Genomic DNA, 18,415 nt, shown 5'->3' with positions numbered 1-18,415 from the left:
ATGAACTAGTCTCTGTTAGTTAATCCTTAAGAAACTGCACCAGATAGATAATATTTTAATCATAGGAACAGTTTTTTTTTCTTTCTTCTGAGTATGGCCCAAGGTAAAACAATGTCAGTTTAACTTTCCACACAGAATTGAGCTTTTCAAATGTAGAAATATATTTTCAAAAATCAGCAAGAGAAACCAGAACATGAGTCCGTTCTGGTAGACATTTTTGTGGGATGTACATTTTTCGAAATTTCCTTTTGGTTTATTTCTGTTTTTAAAATCATACTGGTTAAGTGTGCTCCTTTCTCATGGCATATATGCCCATCAACTTCCTATTGCAAGAGGTTCACTATGAATTAAATCTCATGCTGAGATGTTCCTTCCCACCACTCCACAGAGTGTCTTTTGTGTCACCATAGCTTAAATATCCTGAAATCCCAAAAGTTAACTATGCACTCAACTATGTCCGTTTCTTTTCCTGACAGTCTCTAAAAGATAGATCCTACATTGAACACACTTCAGAGTTTGGCTCCAGATTTCTAGATAGTCTCCTCCACCTCATTCTCCCTGATCTGCTACTTACTCTAATCACCAAAGTAAAGACCATTCCTTCTTCTCCACCTCACTCTCTGAATATTCTCTGTGGTCCCCTAGGAAAGAAAGGCTTCCTTAGGGGACCACAGATAATATCATATATTACACAGATAATATTATAAACATATATTTATATTTCAACCTGAAATAACCCATTACCAATTGAATAATATATCTCCCTCATTCCTTTGGGTAAGAAAAAGACTATCATTTCATATAATAGTCTCAGTACTAAACAAGAACATAAACATATTCAAGAACTAGAAATATACAAATTCAAAAGCCCAGCAATCCCACTCTTACATAAGCACTCAATGCAAGCTCATACCTATGTTTACCAAAATATATATACTAGAATATTCATAGTAGCACTATTTATAATTATCCAAATTGGAAACTACCCATATATAATCATCAACAGTAGAATGTATACAAAAATCATGTTTTATGTGCACAATGGAATACTATACAGCAAGGGCAATAGAAAAAAAACCAAATGCATTTTAATGGATTGGTATTAAAAGTACTGCTTAGAGTGGTACTTGAGTAAAGTAAGGGAAGAAGCAGGATTGGACAGAAGGGGAAGCCCACTTAGTTGAGGCAGTCCCAACAGATTATTCTATCAACACTGCAAAGAGTTTTGAAGAGCATATGGCTGTTAAAGGTTTCTGGAAATGGGGAAAGAGGGCTGATTCTGTCTACCCCTAAGTTCATCAGTCATGATGCTGGCCACCCTGAAGAGTGGCCAAGACCTTAGGTGAGGTTGCATTCCTCAACTGAATCAATTTCAGAAGGGAGCTGACAGCTGAGGGCTGTCTCCTGGCAACGCTCCCAGCAGCAGGGGTAATAAGTCCTTTACTCATAGAAGGGCTTATATGAATGAACCTTGAAAATATACTACTGAATAAAAGGCTTCAGGCGCAAATGAAAAAGTGCTATACAACTTCACATATATGAAATACAAAAACAGGCAAAAATCACTGTAGAGTGCTAGAATTCAGGGTAGTGGTCACTGTTGAAGGTAAATGCACAGAAGGAATTCTTTGTAGTGTTCCCTTTCTTGGTCTGAGTGCTAGGTACTAAGGTGTATGCAGTCAGTGTGAGCACTATTTGAACTGCATACTTGGTATTAGTGAACCCTTCCATGTTCATTTGATAGGGTAAAGATGGGGACACTCTGAGTAGGAAGGCAGAAATGTCTGCTTTTTAAAATCTATGAAACTATCAACCTATCTATCACCTAATGTGCGGTCTATAATGCGTTTATGACTGTATTGGGAATGTGAAGCATAGTATTTATTTCATTTCTGCTTTTCACTGACACATTTTAAAAAACAAATATTTGCAACAGTTTCTGCACTTTCTGCAGTTTCCATTCTTAGATGCAGCCAAACCAGGATTTTCTGCCCTGCATATTGTTTTTTTAATCTAAAGTAGGTCAATATAGCAACTGAAAAAAAAAATATGTAAAATTAGAAGTTCTGGTTCAAATTGAAAAGTTTATCTCCAAAACTCAGAAAGACATTTATCACTGAAGTCCTATCTAGAAGTAAATATGTAAAAGGGAGACTTCTGGATGTTAGAGATATAAATAATATTTTATATTCACTTTCATGAATTCAGGAAATCATTACATACACACCTACCTTTATACATACATTCACACACAAACACACACATTATAGAATTTCTGTGTATGCAAGAGAAACAAAGATGAATATGATTTATCGTTTCTGACCTTGAATAGCTCCTATTCCGAAAGGAGAGACAGATAAATAAAGAGATAATTATCATATCACAGGGAATCTTCATCTAAAGTTGACTGACCCTTAAGAGGAAAAGGGGGCTTTGGCTGACATCAGTGTTTACATCAAAATATTATATAAGTTTTCCAAAAGGTCCTATCATACTGCAAGCAATTCATCTCTCTAGAGCATAAATACTTTGCCTCATCTTCTTACCATTGCAGCTGGAACACATACACACACAAAGGTGAGATTCATTTGAGAAAAATTGGTTCAAATGGGAGAACACTGTGATATATAACTCACAGTAGGCTCACATGTTAACTCATACTTTTGGCGTGTTTTCTCTGTTCCTGGCCTACTTCTGAAAGGCTTGCCTAGCTACTATCTGCACACCTCAGCTAACTAAATCCTGTTTCTATTCCAGTAACTAGTTAGGTTTAACGAGCACAAAATCTGTTTACTGGCAATCTTCATACTAGTACCCATGTTGGATATTGCTAATAATCAAGACACTCTTAGCCACCACAAACATACTTTCAAAATTCTTATCAACCCAATAGTTTAGCCAGGCATAACCAATCGATCAGTGCTGGCTCATAATATGACACATTGTAGCCAATCCCACCTTCTGGAATTGAGTATGGATTATTTGAGAAAAAATCATAAGTGGATTGTCTGATAGACATATTATTTCCATGGTAGAAATAACAACTTTGGAGTCCATGATGTTTGGGAACATTTTTAGCTTTGAGGAATCAGTGTCCTTTACTATTTTCCAAAACTGTGCTGTGTGTCAGGCATGGTGTCAGCTCCTGGAGAGATAAAAATGAATGAGGACATTCCCATGACCTTGAAGAACTAACATTCTCACAAGTGAGACAAATTAATTGTGAGATGATATGGGTGTTAGGGTATTGATAGGTGTGTGGTACACAACTAACCTTGTCAACGGGTAAAGATTTTATTGAAATAATTATGAGATACTTTACAGAAGAGGCCCCTAAACTGTCTTGAAAGACATTTGGATTAAAAAATAACAAAAAAAAAAAAAAAAAAAAAAAAAAAGAAAGAAAGAAAGAAAGAAAGAAAGAGAAGGGAGTCTAGGATACATGTGGAGGCCAAAGTTGAGTAGGATCAGTCAAAAATTCAGGGAAACTTGAATGCAAAAGACTCATTTGAGCTCACAGATTTATATTCAACACAAGACTCCAGAAAAGTCACTCTGTAAGAAGCTCTGATTCCACGTCAAAATCGTATTCCAACTTCCTTCTCCTGGACAAGTGGTATTTTTTTCCAGTTGCTGAAAAATTACATTCTACAGCTTTCTTTCTCCAGTATTGACAAATGGTTAAATGGAAAGGGAGGTCAAAAAAGAAAATCGATGCAATTTTACACAGTCCTCATTACTAGGTCAACCATGTCTTCTCTGTGCATACTCAAGTTGGTTTCCTTGCTCTGAGTAAGGCTTTTAAAAGGTTGCTTGCTGGCTGAACTGTCAGCCCAGGGAAAAAAAAAAAAATTAGTTTTCAAAATCTATCTACAGTACCAAAAAAAAAAAAAAAAAAAAAGTAAAACCTCGTGTACCACATCTATGATTCTATTTTTAATTATCATCATTAATGCTAAACCAAACAGGAAATGCTTACTGTCTGGCCATTTCCATTTGAAATAAAAAGCTGTACAGATTTATAGCTGGAAGGGTCTTTAGGGATTATCCACGTCAAACATCCTTTCTCCCTTTGTTTTGTAAAAATGGAAATTGGTGCACAGAGGAGTCAAGTGGCTTGCCCAAGGTGACAAATTAAGCTAATGGCTGAACCTGAGCTTGGTCCCAGTAGAATGTGCTTAGATGCCCAGGCATTTGAATTTGCAGAGGAAGGGAGGGTAGTCTATTTTCAATTGCAATTTGTTATTCTGTTAAAAAGAAAGCCTTTTAAATTTTAAGTAAAGTGTTTTATATGGGCTATATCATTGTGCCTATTTATTTGTGACTATCTCTGTGTTTGAGTGTGTGCTGGAGTGAAAACATCTACTTTTTATTATTATTTTCTAATCAGCATTCTTCAACCCAGTGGTTCTCTAAACTGGCTGCACAGTAAAATGACTCGGGGAACTTTACAAAAAATCGATGTCCAGGCTCCACTCCTTAGAGATTCTAATTTAATTGGTCTAGGATGGGATCCTAGCTTCTATATATTCAAAATTCCGAAGGTGATTCTGATGCCAATTCAGGACAGAAAACAACTGCTGTGATCTCGCATCATAATCAGGATTCAGTTGTTCATAAACCTCCCCATATGCATACGCTCTCTATGCTGCTAATTATTATTATCTTATGTGTTTACTTTGAGATAGGGTCTCGCTCTTTTGCCCAGACTGGAATGCGGTGACACGATCTCGGCTTACTGCAACCTCTGTCTCCCTGTTTCCATGAATCCTCCCACCCTGTCAGCCTCCAGGGTAGCTGGGACTACAGATGTGCACCACCATGCCTGGTGATTTTTTTTTTTTTTTTTTTTTTTTTTTGTAGAGATAGGGTTTTGCCATGTTGCCCAGGCTGGTCTCAAACTCCTGAGCTCAAGCAGTCTGCCCTCCTTGGCCTCCAAAAGTGCTGGGGATTACAGGCACTTTTTTTGAGACATTGTGCTGGCCATAAACTGTTAATTATTTAATGTGTTCCTCCCTTTAGCTAATATTTAACCTAAATAAATTTATTTTCAGATAAAATTTATGTGATTACTATAAACTATAAACAATCATCCCTTGTTATAAAATGTGAAATATAAACTAACCAAGACAATATTATTAAAGATTGGCTAAATACAACTGTTTGTCTGAGATTTTGAGCCTGAAGCCGGGTTTTTTTTTTTTTTTTTTTTTTTTTTTTGCCAAACTTACGAATTAGTACATACTAGGGAAATGGTAAAAATAGCCACATAACATCAAGACATTCTTCTTAAGATAAATGGGTAGATTGATAGGTGAGTATAAGAAAACACTTTTCTAAAAAAATCTGGCATTTTAAAATTGAAAATTACCAGTGATAAATATCCCATACTTTGAGAATCTATGCTTTAACCTGAAGTAGGAATCAGATAATTTTGTCTTCATTTCTAAATCTACAAGCCAACCAGGGCATCCCCTTGTGTCTTGATCCTTCCTGCTCCTCTCAGCTGGGATATGGGTTACCCTTCATGGCCTCAGGAGGGTGACTCCTCCTCCACACTTAATTACCAGTTTTGGTGGCTCCCTCTTTTATGAGGAATCCCATACAAAATAGGGAATGGGGTATCCACTCACCTTACTTCTTTATTTCTTCAGAGTTCCTAAAAGTAGCCCACTAGACTAGTCAGGTCTATGCAAATTGCTCTGCGTTGGATTTGAAGAATTCCAAGGAGGATTTGAGGGTGGAAAATGAGAAATCAAGTCTCTAGCAGGTGGCAATATTCTGCAATCTCATAATTGAAGACTTTCAATAAAATAGGTCTTGAATGAGAAGGAGGTGCCACAGACGTGTGTCCTTACTAAGACAGGGACCCAATAAATCACTCACCGTATCTTGAAGTGAGAAATGGCCAAGACATGGCTGGTGCCCTGTATGTGGATGTGTTAAGGAGAAGAACAATGTGATCTGCTACACAGAAGGGTGTGCCATGTACATACACATCACAGTCACATTCCTAAAGCTCTTCAGAGGATACATTAATGATTATCTTTTCTACATGAGGAACCCCAGTCAGCCTCGACAATGTAAGATGATCAGACTTGCCTCTTTGTGGCTATGGCTAATTCGTTTATAACATTAACTATTTTTGCACTGTCTGTGGCTTTTCTTTCCTTTCTGTCTGTGTTGTATTTTTTATTTTACTTTTCTTCTCTCTCTTCTTTGTTTTCACTTTGTTATCTGTTCAGACTTCATGGCTACCTCTCTCATATATAAGCAAACAATCAACATATGAAATAGCTCTATATTTGAAAGCAAAACTGTATAGTCTCACCCCAAAGCCTCTCCATCCCTCAACTCCCACTCTAAGAAAAAAAAATCAAACTTCCCAAATCCTTTCCCCTTTTACTCCCTTGGGAGCAGGTCTGCAGTGTGAATTCTGCTCAGATAGTCTGCAGGTGTGCCTGTGTCTACAGGACTAATGTTCTCTCCGACTGCAGAAGGAAAGGTGGACAAGGGGCAGCTGGTGTCAGGTTCCACTTATCACGGTGTCTCATCATGTGACCTCACATTTCCTTTTAAGATTCCCACAGGATGAACTAGAGGTCTGCCAGTTCCTCTAAATATTGAACTCATTTAAGTAAATATACTTCACAAGGACACGCAGGCTGAACTAATTTTCAAAAAGGGACCAGTCCCACAGTTAGCAAGGTATATGCCTCCTTGGTACCACGTTTCTCAATCTTCATTGCACATTATAACCATCTGAAAACAAACACGAATAACTTAGCAGCACTAGAGATACACAATATTAAATCTGCATATTTAAGACAGCTTAACATGATATGTTTTTAAACCAACATGTGATTTAAATGTGTAACAGGTTTTACATTCACTGTAATTTTAAATTTTGTGTGTTAACATTATTATTTAGAGAAGATTTTGTTTCCCTTATTTTTCTGTTTCAGTGTTTCTGGGTAATGTATTGATTACCCTTTAATTGGCCTTTAGGATTCTCATAGATTCTCAATGAAGAACAGGAGGCAACCTATAATATACATATACATAAAAATATACATATATTTTAAGATCCAACAGTCTCCTCTGTTGTTAAAATGTATGATCTTATGTGATGTGCTTATCCAAATTCAACTTGTATTTCTTCCTGCTTTCCTCTTGGGTTTCAGACACTTAATCTTATTTAATTTTGCGGAAGAAACAAAGTTCCATATATATTTAAATACTCTGCCTTCATTGCTCCACAGTCTGGAACAGCCACACCATCTCTCCCCTCCCCACCATGATGCCTCCACCCACCCCACCTCTGAATATTCAGCGTCATTCTCCAAGTCTCAACCTAAATATTACCTTTTTGAAGAGTCACCACACATCCTGGCTTTTGATACCTCAAAATTTTAAAGCAAGTTTAATATGAATAACAGCAATGTCCTTCTATCACAAGCACCTCACACAGAAAAGTGGTTTTATAGATCCTTTTTAAAAAAGGAGACAGACAGAGAGACAGAATGAGGGAGAGAGAGAGAGAGAAGGAAAGAAGAAAAGAAGAAAGGAAGAGAAAAAAGACAAAAAAAAGAAAAAGGAAAAAAGGAAAAACAAGCAAGGGTATCAGTGAAACAAGCTATTCTCCCTCAAAACAGAACATTCAAAATGTCTGCTCAATACATATGAAAAAAAATAATCTCCAAAAAGTCATCCATCCTGAGAACAGAATGTCTGGGGGAGACAATATGATATCTACATAAATATCTACAATCTCACACATTTTAAAAATGCAGAAATAGAGTCTTTTTTATACCAACAATGAACTTGGAAGTACATTTGAATGGTAACTAAACATTTTTTTAAAAATTTCTTCAATCCTTTATTATTCTTGGTCACCTCACCGTAACTATGGCTTCTCTTCCCATCCACCCATCCATTCCATAAAAATATTTTACACTGTACCACATGCCACTCCGTTTATCAGATATTTTGATAACTTTAGCTAACAGTAGCACAACCTGTTAGCAAATTTGGGGAAAATAAGAACAGAGAGCAGAAATGTTTGGATTCCTTTTAGGCAGTTAAATGAAGGTGGTAGCACGCTTGGCTAAAACACAGGCAAAGACAAGCCATTTAAGAAATGTTTGCCATGGATCAAATAAAAAATAGAATTCAGATCTTGATGCTGATTCCTAGGCTGGCCAACATACCACTACTGACACATTACTGTAGATGAATAAGAAATATTTATCGTTGTACAGCAGAGAAATGTCTATAGCGGATAAAATTGTAAACTAAAATGGGATTGTCCTTACCAGTAAATGAAAAACAAAACAGACACCGCTTTCAAGTATACGTATGTGGGAAAGGAGAATAATGGCGATTGACCTGTAAGGACCTGCCTTTGGTAGGGGATGCACAGCTATTAAATATGGGGCTGCAATTGTGTGACATATTTTCACTTGGAGAAAGGGCAGGTTTGTGGGTACAGAAAAGCAGCTCTATTTCTCGTTTCTTATAAAAAAAAATTGTACCACTAATGCTCTTTCCTCTTTCCCCTTGTCGTCTGCCTCTGAAATCTCCTTATCCTTTTCTGATAGACAGACACAAATTGAATTACCAAACAAACAAAAAAAAATTTTTTTTTTAAACCTACACACCAAGAACCTGGTATCATCAAACACTGTCTTGCTACTGCCATCTAGTGGCCAGGATACTAACATGCAGTTCTTCTGGCCAAATCAAAGACACAAGGTGTCTTCCAAGGAGTTAGGAGTCAGAAATGTAAACTACAGAGATTCAAAGGAACTGATGTCTTCAAGGAGTTAAGAGTTAGAAAATGAGAAACTGCAGAGATTCAAAGAAACTATGTAGGCCTCTGTTGCCCTCCTTCTACTGAGTGGCATCCCTTGGTCTGGTGTGTGTGTATATATATATGTTTTAATCTATACAAATCATATATGAATATACATGTGAATATATATATGTATATACATATATGATTTGTATAGATTGAAACAGGATTTAATTGTAACTTACAAAATAGCACGTAGTAGGGTCCCCTGCCTAATAAATTCATGATGTGCGCTATGATATAATATACAGTGATACAGTATCATAAATTATTTTAAAAATTCTAAGAGGACATATGCCTAAATATTGCTCATGATAGGGGTAATAAGGCCATCTGTGCCTGTTATTTTTCATATGTATAACTGCCTCACCACCTTTCACTTTAGCCTCATCTCAACTTTTCCCTCTTTTCATCCTACCCCTGCATCCACCTATGTATTTATAAATTTGTCAGTTCAAGTTTAACTGGAATGGTAACTTACTCAACTTTTCTGTGGTTTTATGTTGTCTGACTGTAAATTGGATGCTGAGAGGGTTGAGATGGGAATCTAGCATGCTCAAGTGATTGTGGACTTCGTCTTGGTTATATTTTCATGCTTTTGGCCTTCATGAAGCAACAAATGGGTATATTCTGTGCTTGAAGTAGACAACTACTTAAATGAAATTAAATATTCCTTGTGAGCCTATATTAGATTTAGGGATTGTGGATAGGAGGAGTCACACAGGATAATTCTCAACTGGAAGAAGAATACCAGGAAAACATGGAAAACAGCTACTTTTATCTCCTGTTATTTCCATCACTCCATTTAGATGTGCAACCTCCATTTCTTATCAATGCTTATTCTAAAAAGACTATGTTTAACTAATAATGTTAAAAGCAAAGACACTAATGCTAGCTTAAAGGAAGACTTTTTCGTAAGTCACATTAAGGCTAAAATTTTAAGCTGCAGGGGAATATTACTTATGGTGAACTCTCAAAATAAATAGGGAAATCATTTTTCCAAGGTAGGAACTTTATAATTTAACTTGTCAGAGTAGGAGTTATAACACAGGAAGGAAATATCTCTCTGTTTTGTGTTTAAGATCTAACCCTTGTTTTTATTTCCACCCAAGGATTTAGAAAATAGGACACAATACGTTTTTTGTATTGTCACATGCAATTATTACCCTAGTGAATTGCTAATGAGGCAACTCCAGCTCCAAAGTGGCATTTTAAATAAAACCCAAAACTACATCACATCTTCACAAATTGCTTTTATAAATTAACAAACACATGCACATGCATACAAAAATGAGAATGTATCCTGCAAACAAGCCCTGAGCAGCCACCATGCGTAAACTAAGTTAAGCACTAAAGATGAGGCAAGCAGGAAGTTTCATGGTCTTAGTAGTCACAGAGCTCATTAGTGCAGGGATAGACACAGGACATCACACTAGATTATTGAAGTAAGGAGAAAAATTCTGTTTTAAAGGGATAGGCATAGAACTGGGGGCAAGACAGAGTCAGAAGAGTGAATGATCAGGTCCCACAGATGGGTCACGCTGGTATTTGAAGGAGTACCAGGATTTTCATAGGCAAAAGAGGAAAAAGAATACCTCAGATAAAGGAAATAGAACAAAAGCAGGCATTTGGAAAAGAAATCGGGAAAAAGGAGACCCTCTCTGTGAGGCCACAGGTTGCCAGAGGTTATTATGAAAGGTAGGGCTAGAGAGTAAGTTTTGACGTTAAAATTACCTGAAAAAATGTTTACAATTTTAGTTAAAAGTGGTCCATATACTTTTGTAACTGAATATTAATAAAAGTCCCTGTCTGAACCAGTTATAAAATAATAAAAGGAGAAATTACAAGAGATTATTTCTTAACATTTTTAATATTGAGAATCCTTTTGATCACGTCTCATTTAACAGATACAAAAAATTAGGTGGACAAGCAAAACTCAGTTCAGGGATCTAGCACAAACTCTTGATAAGACTCTACAGCAGTGCTGGCCAATAGAAATAAAATGCAGGACAATAAACTGAACCATACATGCAATTTTAATTTTTATATTAGCACCATTAAAAGTTTAAAAAGAAGTAAAATTAATTTAGCAGTATAATTTACTTTAAAAAAACTAAAACACTATACATTAAATCAATATAAAAATTGAGATATTTCACATTTTTTTTCAATTTCAGCTAAATTACTTAAATCCAGAATTTAGTATTTTATACTAAAAGGATGTCTAGATTTGAACTGGTCACATTTCATATATTTAATAACCACATGTGGCTATTGACTACTACATTGAACAGCACAGCTTTAGAGTAATGATTCTCAAAGTTTGGTTCTTATTCCAAGAGGCTCAACATCACCTGAGAACTTTCTAGATGCGAACATCCTTGAGTCCTACTCCAAAATTATCCAATCAGAAGTGGTTGGTGGTGGGAATACAGTTTGGCAATTTCACTTTCAACAAGCTCTCCTGGACTTTCTGATGCACAGTTAATGTTGCAATATATGATGGCAGAACCCGGTAACAGAAAGCGTGGCCCTGGTTCATCAATATCTATATCACTTGGGAGCTTATTGAAAATGTACAATTTTAAAACCTGGACTTCCTAAATCAGAATGTGCGTTTACCACAAGTCCAGGTGAATTATTTGTGTACAAAGCCTTACATCAGTAGTTCCAAAATCTGAAGATACATTTTAATAAGCTGGGAAGGTTCTAGAAATATAAATGACTTACACAAATCAGTTTAGAATCAAAGTAGAGCCAATGCCTTCTGTTTTGTTGCATTGTTTGTTGTTGTTGCAGTTGTTTGTAACTCACAAATCATTTTTGTGTGCAGTAAAAATCACTGCTCTAGAAACACTCTTTACCAAAATAAAGTACTTCAATTGTAAATGGACAGCTCAATATTTTTATTGGATTATTATTATTATAAACAATTCTAATATATGACAAAATTGAAAGAACATTGATATAATGAGCAAGTGTGTACCCAACACCCATATTCTACTAATTATACTATAATTGCTTTATCATACACTCATTTTTAAGCCTTTCCTATGTGTTTAAGTTGTGTCTAATCATTTTTAAATTGGGCTATTTGTGTACCTATCATTGAGTTGTAAAATTACTTTATAATTCAAGATCCAGTTCTGTTTTGATTATTGTTTCAAGTCAAGTTCTTCCATTTCTGTTTTCTAAGTTTAGCTTTTTCTGAGAGCAAATCTTACTAATTTTGTTAAAGTCAAATTTTTCATTTTATAAAATGTTTATGTACAGTGATTTCTGTGTTCAACATAAGAAAGCATTCTTTACCTTAAGGTTGCAAGCACATTATATTATGTGGTCTAAAATGTTACATTTAGATGTTGATATCTCAAATAAGCTGTTTTATGATATAAGTAAGCACTCAAAATTATTTATACCTTTACTCACTATTCATTGATCATGTATTTATCTGGACACTATTCTGTAACTCTAAATTATTTGTCTTTCATTACATCAATGCCACATTGTTTTGATTATGGTAGCTTTATTTTAGCCTTGAAATAAGATAATTCAAGGCCTTTTAATTTGATTATTTTTTACAAAATTATTTTTGCTAATCTGGATCTTTGAATTTCCATACAAGTCTTAGAATTGAGTTGTCAATTTTCACAAAACAAACTTCTGGAAATGTAATTTTAATGGTGTATAATATATCATTTAAATTTGGGAAGGATTGGCATCTTAATAATATTGAGACTTTTAAAACACATACATAGTTGGTAACTCAACTTACATACGTCTTCTGCAATTTCTCTAACAAAAATGTTATTAGTTCCTTTAATTATCTATTAAAACGTATGCTTTCTTTGTTATATATTTTAAATATATTTTAAGTTTAATGTTACTTCCCTATGTTGTTGAATACTTAAATGTACATACATATACTTATACACACATATATTTACATATATATTTCATGCTTTTCTGTATTGGTATTGCATCCTAGAATTTTGCTAAATTCATTTGTTTCCTATTCATAGCTTTGTATTTTATTAGATTTTTAGATTACTAGATTTTCAATGTAAATTACTAGATACTTGGCAAATAATGTTTTAGTTCTTTTTATGAAGGCCTTGTTTTATCTCTTGCATTATTGAAATGGCTATAAACTTTAGTACAATGCTGAATAGAAATGAAGAAAAATAGCCTTGCCTTGCTTCTGGTAATAGAAAGAAAGTGATCAAAATTAACTGTAGATTATGATTTTGGCTGCAATCATAGTTGCCTTTATATATTTTGAGGAAGTTTCTTTCAATTCTATATCTAGTGTGCTGAAAATTTTGTCATAAATTGGTGTTGAATTTTTTTAAATGCTTTTTCTATCTGTTGACTTTTCTCCTTTATTCTCTTTTTCTTCCCTGAATATTTGTTAGAATTTAGCAGTGTGTTATTAAAAATATGGTAAGAAATTATTCCCTCTTTTTCTATATTACAAAAGTATTTGGGTAAATTAAATATTATTTATTCCATAAATATTTGACATAAATCCCAAATAAATTCAATCTTGGACAGAAACTTTCTTTGTGAAGTTTGTAATAAAAATTTAAGTTATTTAATACTATTATTATCCATTTCATCCTATATTAGTTTTGTTAAATTGGATTTTCAAAGAATACATACATTTAATGTAACTTATCAAATACAGTACATATTTTTACATAACATTTTCTTTTTATTCTTTTGCTATATATAGCACATGTAGTGATATTCCCCCTATTGTTTTTATATAGATATTAATTTCTCTTTTATTGCTTCTTGATTATTCAAAATATATATTTATTGCTTTATTTGACCTTTTCAAATAATCAACTTGAAGCTCTGTTGATTTTTCTCTATTGTGTTTTTTCCTGTTACATGAAATTTTTCTTTATCCAAATTATTATATTTCTTCTTATTTCGGAATATGCATAATATCTTTTGATAGTTTACAAATGTAAAAGCTTAGATTATTATTTTGAACTTTTATCTTTCATATATAAATATATAGCTATAAATTTTCCTCTAAGGACTGCTTTACCTGGATCATGTTATTTAATATATTGTGTTTTAATTTTCATTTACTTCAGAATATATTCTTAATTTTTATTTATGGTATTTACAGCTCTAATAATTTATTGACTTCCAATTTATTTATTAGTATCACATTCTGTTTCCTCTATTGGTTATATACACATGCATAAACACATACATAGAAACATACAAACCATACATTAATATATGCAGATAAAATGCATTTATATTTTATATATTGCATATAGTATACAAATATAAATATTACAAGTTTATGAATATAAAACATATATAATTATAAATATATTATACTAATTATTTATGTACACACTTATATATAGAACTTCACATTCCAATTTAGAATGATTGGATTAAATAAAGCTATATATTGAATTCTTCAGAAGAGCAACAATTATTACTACTACTGTATTTATGCACACATGTATATATTTATTCCAACCTACTTATATGGATATAATTTTTTTAGTATAATTGGGTACCCTTATAACATAATTGTTCTATTATTGTTTTATGTAATCTACTATTGTATATATGTTAGCTTTATTTTAAACTGCTAAAAAAATTAAAGAAGTTAAGAAAAGATACAAAAATATAATTTTATATTATCTACATGTTTGTCATTGTTGTGATCTTTCCTTTCAGTAGATCATATTTTCATTTTGGTATCATACCCTTTCAAACCAGAGATTTCCCTTCCCTATTTATTTTCGTGTAGGTAGGCCAATGATTTTTTTCCTTTTACTGTGCTTGTAAACCCTTTTATTAAAGCTAGTTTGTCCCCTGTTCCTGTTTGAAGTCTCGCATAAGTCTTGCTCTTCTCTGTTCAATCTTAGTTAATAAGTTAGCTTATCATTTCCAAGCCTCCACAGCAATAGTTTAACAATTAAAATGTTGACACGAGTGTAATAACCAGCACTCTGGTCTTAATTTATAGTGGTATCTTCTCTACTCTCCCAACTCTGGCTCATGATAGGTAGAAAGTCTGCATTGTGACCTGGGGTTGGGTTTACATTATCTACTTCCTTTGCATTCTTTCTCTATTGCCATCTTCTAAGTTTTTAGTGGCACATTTGTTTTAATTTCACCAGGTTCTGAATATGTATTTGTGTATTGGGAGTAGGGAGGTCATGCATGGTAGTTAAGAAGGCAAAAAAAAAAAAAAAAAAAAAAAAAAAAAAAAAAAAAGATCTAACTTGATTGACACTGCTGCAGTTTTTGTCATCAAAATCTTCCTGGAGGCAAATTTAACATTGACTACATTTTCCATGGAGTGATCTTTGAAGTCTGTTTTAAACCACCATCACTATGACTATCTCACTTTCATATCAATGTATCAGATGAGAATACACTCTTGGGAGGCCTCTGATTCTTGGTCTCTCGTCCTTAGAGACCCATATGGAACATAATTCCCCTTTTCAGGCCCTCATAGCCTCTCTCAACATCCATTGATCCCTGTAGCATTTTCCCAGCCTCTTCTCTACCATTAAAACTGGAAATATGATGTAGATGGTCAGTGGGCAAAAAATTACTTCCTACATTTTAGTTTGTTATGCTATTGCTATGGGCTTGCCTTGTAACTCTAGAATTTGAGGGCATAAATTAGAAACCAGATAGTTGTGTTCCCTCACTCCAGGCCATCACTCTAGGTTTGAGTGAGGAAGCATCTACTCTCTCTGTTCCAAAGCCACCTAGTTTCTCATTTAAAAATTACTGTTTAACTCTTTCTGTCATCTTTCTGTGCCACAATGGTGCACGTGAATGTCCTGGCTGATGCTCTCAAGAGCACCAACAATGCCGAAAAGAGAGGCAAATGCCAGTTTCTCATTAGGTTGTGCTCCAAAGTCATCATTCTGTTTCCAACTGTGATGATGAGGCATGGCTACACTGGCAAATCTGAAATCACTGATAGTTGCAGAGCTGGGAAAATTGTCGTGACCCTCACAGGCAGGCTAAACAAGTGTGGAGTGATTAGCCCCAGAGTTGATGTAAAACTCAAAGGTCTAGAAAAAATGACAGAATAATGCGCTCCCAGTCCGCCAGTTTGGTTTCATTGTACAAACCTCAAGCGGTGTCATGGACCATGAAGAAGCAAGATGAAAACACACAGGAGGAAAAGTCCTGGGATTCTTTTTCTAGAGATGTAATATATGTTTACAAATAAAATGCCTCATGGACTCTGAAAAAAGAATTACCCTTTAAATTGCTAACTACCTCAGACTTTCTATACTGTGACATTTGTATTGAGATAAGGATAACAAAACTGGTTTCTGATCAAATTTCGATGATATCTGTGTCTTTGAAATAAGAGTTTAGGCTTTCAAGGGACTATTTCAAATGGGAAAATATTCAGTTGTATATATGAGCTTACAGATTTTAGATAATTTATTCACAGTAGTTATTAGTTATAAACTGATATTAACTGTTTAAGTTATGCTTTTAAATTAGCTTGTAAGATCAAAAATATTACAGAATTGATTATCAGTAATTTGATATTCTCCTTAAGACTTATTTCATTAACAAGAAGGATTTTCATCTCAGGCAACTGTAGCCCTGGTGTGTTCATTGTTACAGACACCAGATGCTCCCCCTTTACTTCTCATAGTCATTTCCCTTCTTTTAAGATTGTCTATCCATCAGTATCATCAGACTAAATCACCTTGGACCAGGCCCATCAAAGGCCCTGTTGGCAATGTCACTGGGACCATTTGCAACCTAATTAATCTATCTTTGTGGTGCCTCAAAACAGCACACACACTGCCTTAATTGCTACAACCTCACACCCACTGGGGACCACAAACAGAGAATAAGCAGACTCTGTTACACCCTGCAACTCCTGCATTAGCATCATTTACTGCAAGATTAATGAGAGAAGCTGAGAAAGCCAGAAGTGTGGAGCAAAGCCATACTTCCCATGCCACTTACACAGAGCAACAACTTGACTACTAATGTAAGAGCTAAAAAATGTACACACTTTAGACACATTACTTACTGTCAATGAACTTTACAAAGTTTTAAACCTGATATTACTATTATTCTAAACATCTTCAAAATTAAAACTCTCTTTCCTTAAATGTTTAAATTGTACTTTTATGTGAAGTAATCACATTTTGTACATATATATTAATTTTGTTGAGGACATGATTTATTATGATTAATGTGTTGGATGTAGTGATTCTGAAAGGAAAAACATGTTTAGACTGTAAACATTTCTAAAAATGACTACATTAAAAAGTACATTCAACCAAAAGCAAAAATAAATAAATATCAACAGCAACAAAAACACAACAGCAAAAATTCCTGAGTGCTTGATTTCGAATCATGGTTCCTTGAATTTGAAATCTTCTCATGTTAATATTTTAGACTTGTTATGTAAGCTGTATATATAAAATCTTGTATACCCCAAAAACAACATTAATATATGTCTTAATTTTTATAATTATCAAAAAAGAAATATTTGTATTACATAAGAAAGTACCAACTCATTTCTTGAAATGAAAGAGTCCCTTATTGAAGCATGATTCAATTTTATCTGCCAAAATTTCATTGACTTGTTAAAAAGTACATATGTGGAATAAAGTCAAATTCACATTTAGATTGTGGCTTCCTGATGGAGTGGAAAAAACAGAGGATGTGATGCTTGGAGCCATGGGCTTGAGCCTACAAGTCATCTTCACTTGTGATCACTTCCCTGATATTCAGAGGCAGGGTAGAGAAGAAGGAAATTTTGCCTCACTCAATCCCCGTATCTTCCTAAGAATCACTGGGAGAATGGATGCCAATGTAATTAGAAATCATGGGGTCATTCCCAAGTGGTAATTTATTTTGAAAACCATTTGCTTTCTCAAATATACAGAGAAATAGATTATCCCCATCTATTTTCTAAAGTATCAGATAACATGGGTCTAATGATCCTAACATATGAATAAGCTAAGATCGTTCCAGTAGTAAATTTCAAAACACTAATTTTTTTAATTTGCCATCATAATAATGTGATACCTATCTACTATCTTTCATTCTTTCTTTCTTTTTCTTTCTTTCTTTCTTTCTTTCTTTCTATCTATCTAACTGTATGCATCTATACCTATCTATTTAGCTAACTAAGATAGATAGCAAATAATGTGAGAAATACAGAAAGTAAGCAGATACATGGAATGTGAAAACCTTGGTGATCAAAGAGAAAGCAAGGTGGATTAGAAGCCAAGATAAAGAAAAAATACCAGCTAGTAGAAAAGAGTTTATGCTATTTAAAATGCATATCTGTGTGCACATATATAGCCACAAACACACACACACACACACATCTAATTACTCGTGAACCAAAGAAGTATGGTGTTAGCCTTAATGGAGATTACATACTAGTGAGCAAGAAGAGAAAACAAACAAGTGATATAACTGTAAGTGATCTAAAAACACGTTAAGATTAGAAAGGGTAAAGTCATCTATGTTTTATTGATCTTAAAAGAGAGGCACCATACAAAGAGAAGCACA

The 18,415-nt window shown here is 34.1% G+C and overlaps 1 pseudogene; it reads left to right on the top strand.

Moving 5' to 3' along the window:
- Nucleotides 1–15,672: 15,672 nt before the first annotated feature.
- LOC119627639 (small ribosomal subunit protein uS8-like) lies at nt 15,673–16,063 on the top strand (annotated as a pseudogene).
- The last annotated feature ends 2,352 nt before the right edge of the window (nt 16,064–18,415 follow it).

The sequence above is a fragment of the Chlorocebus sabaeus genome, chromosome 5 (assembly GCF_047675955.1).
Source record: "Chlorocebus sabaeus isolate Y175 chromosome 5, mChlSab1.0.hap1, whole genome shotgun sequence".
Lineage (NCBI taxonomy): Eukaryota > Metazoa > Chordata > Mammalia > Primates > Cercopithecidae > Chlorocebus > Chlorocebus sabaeus.
Note: the sequence above shows the minus strand (reverse complement) of the source record. Positions and strands in the feature narration are given on the sequence as shown.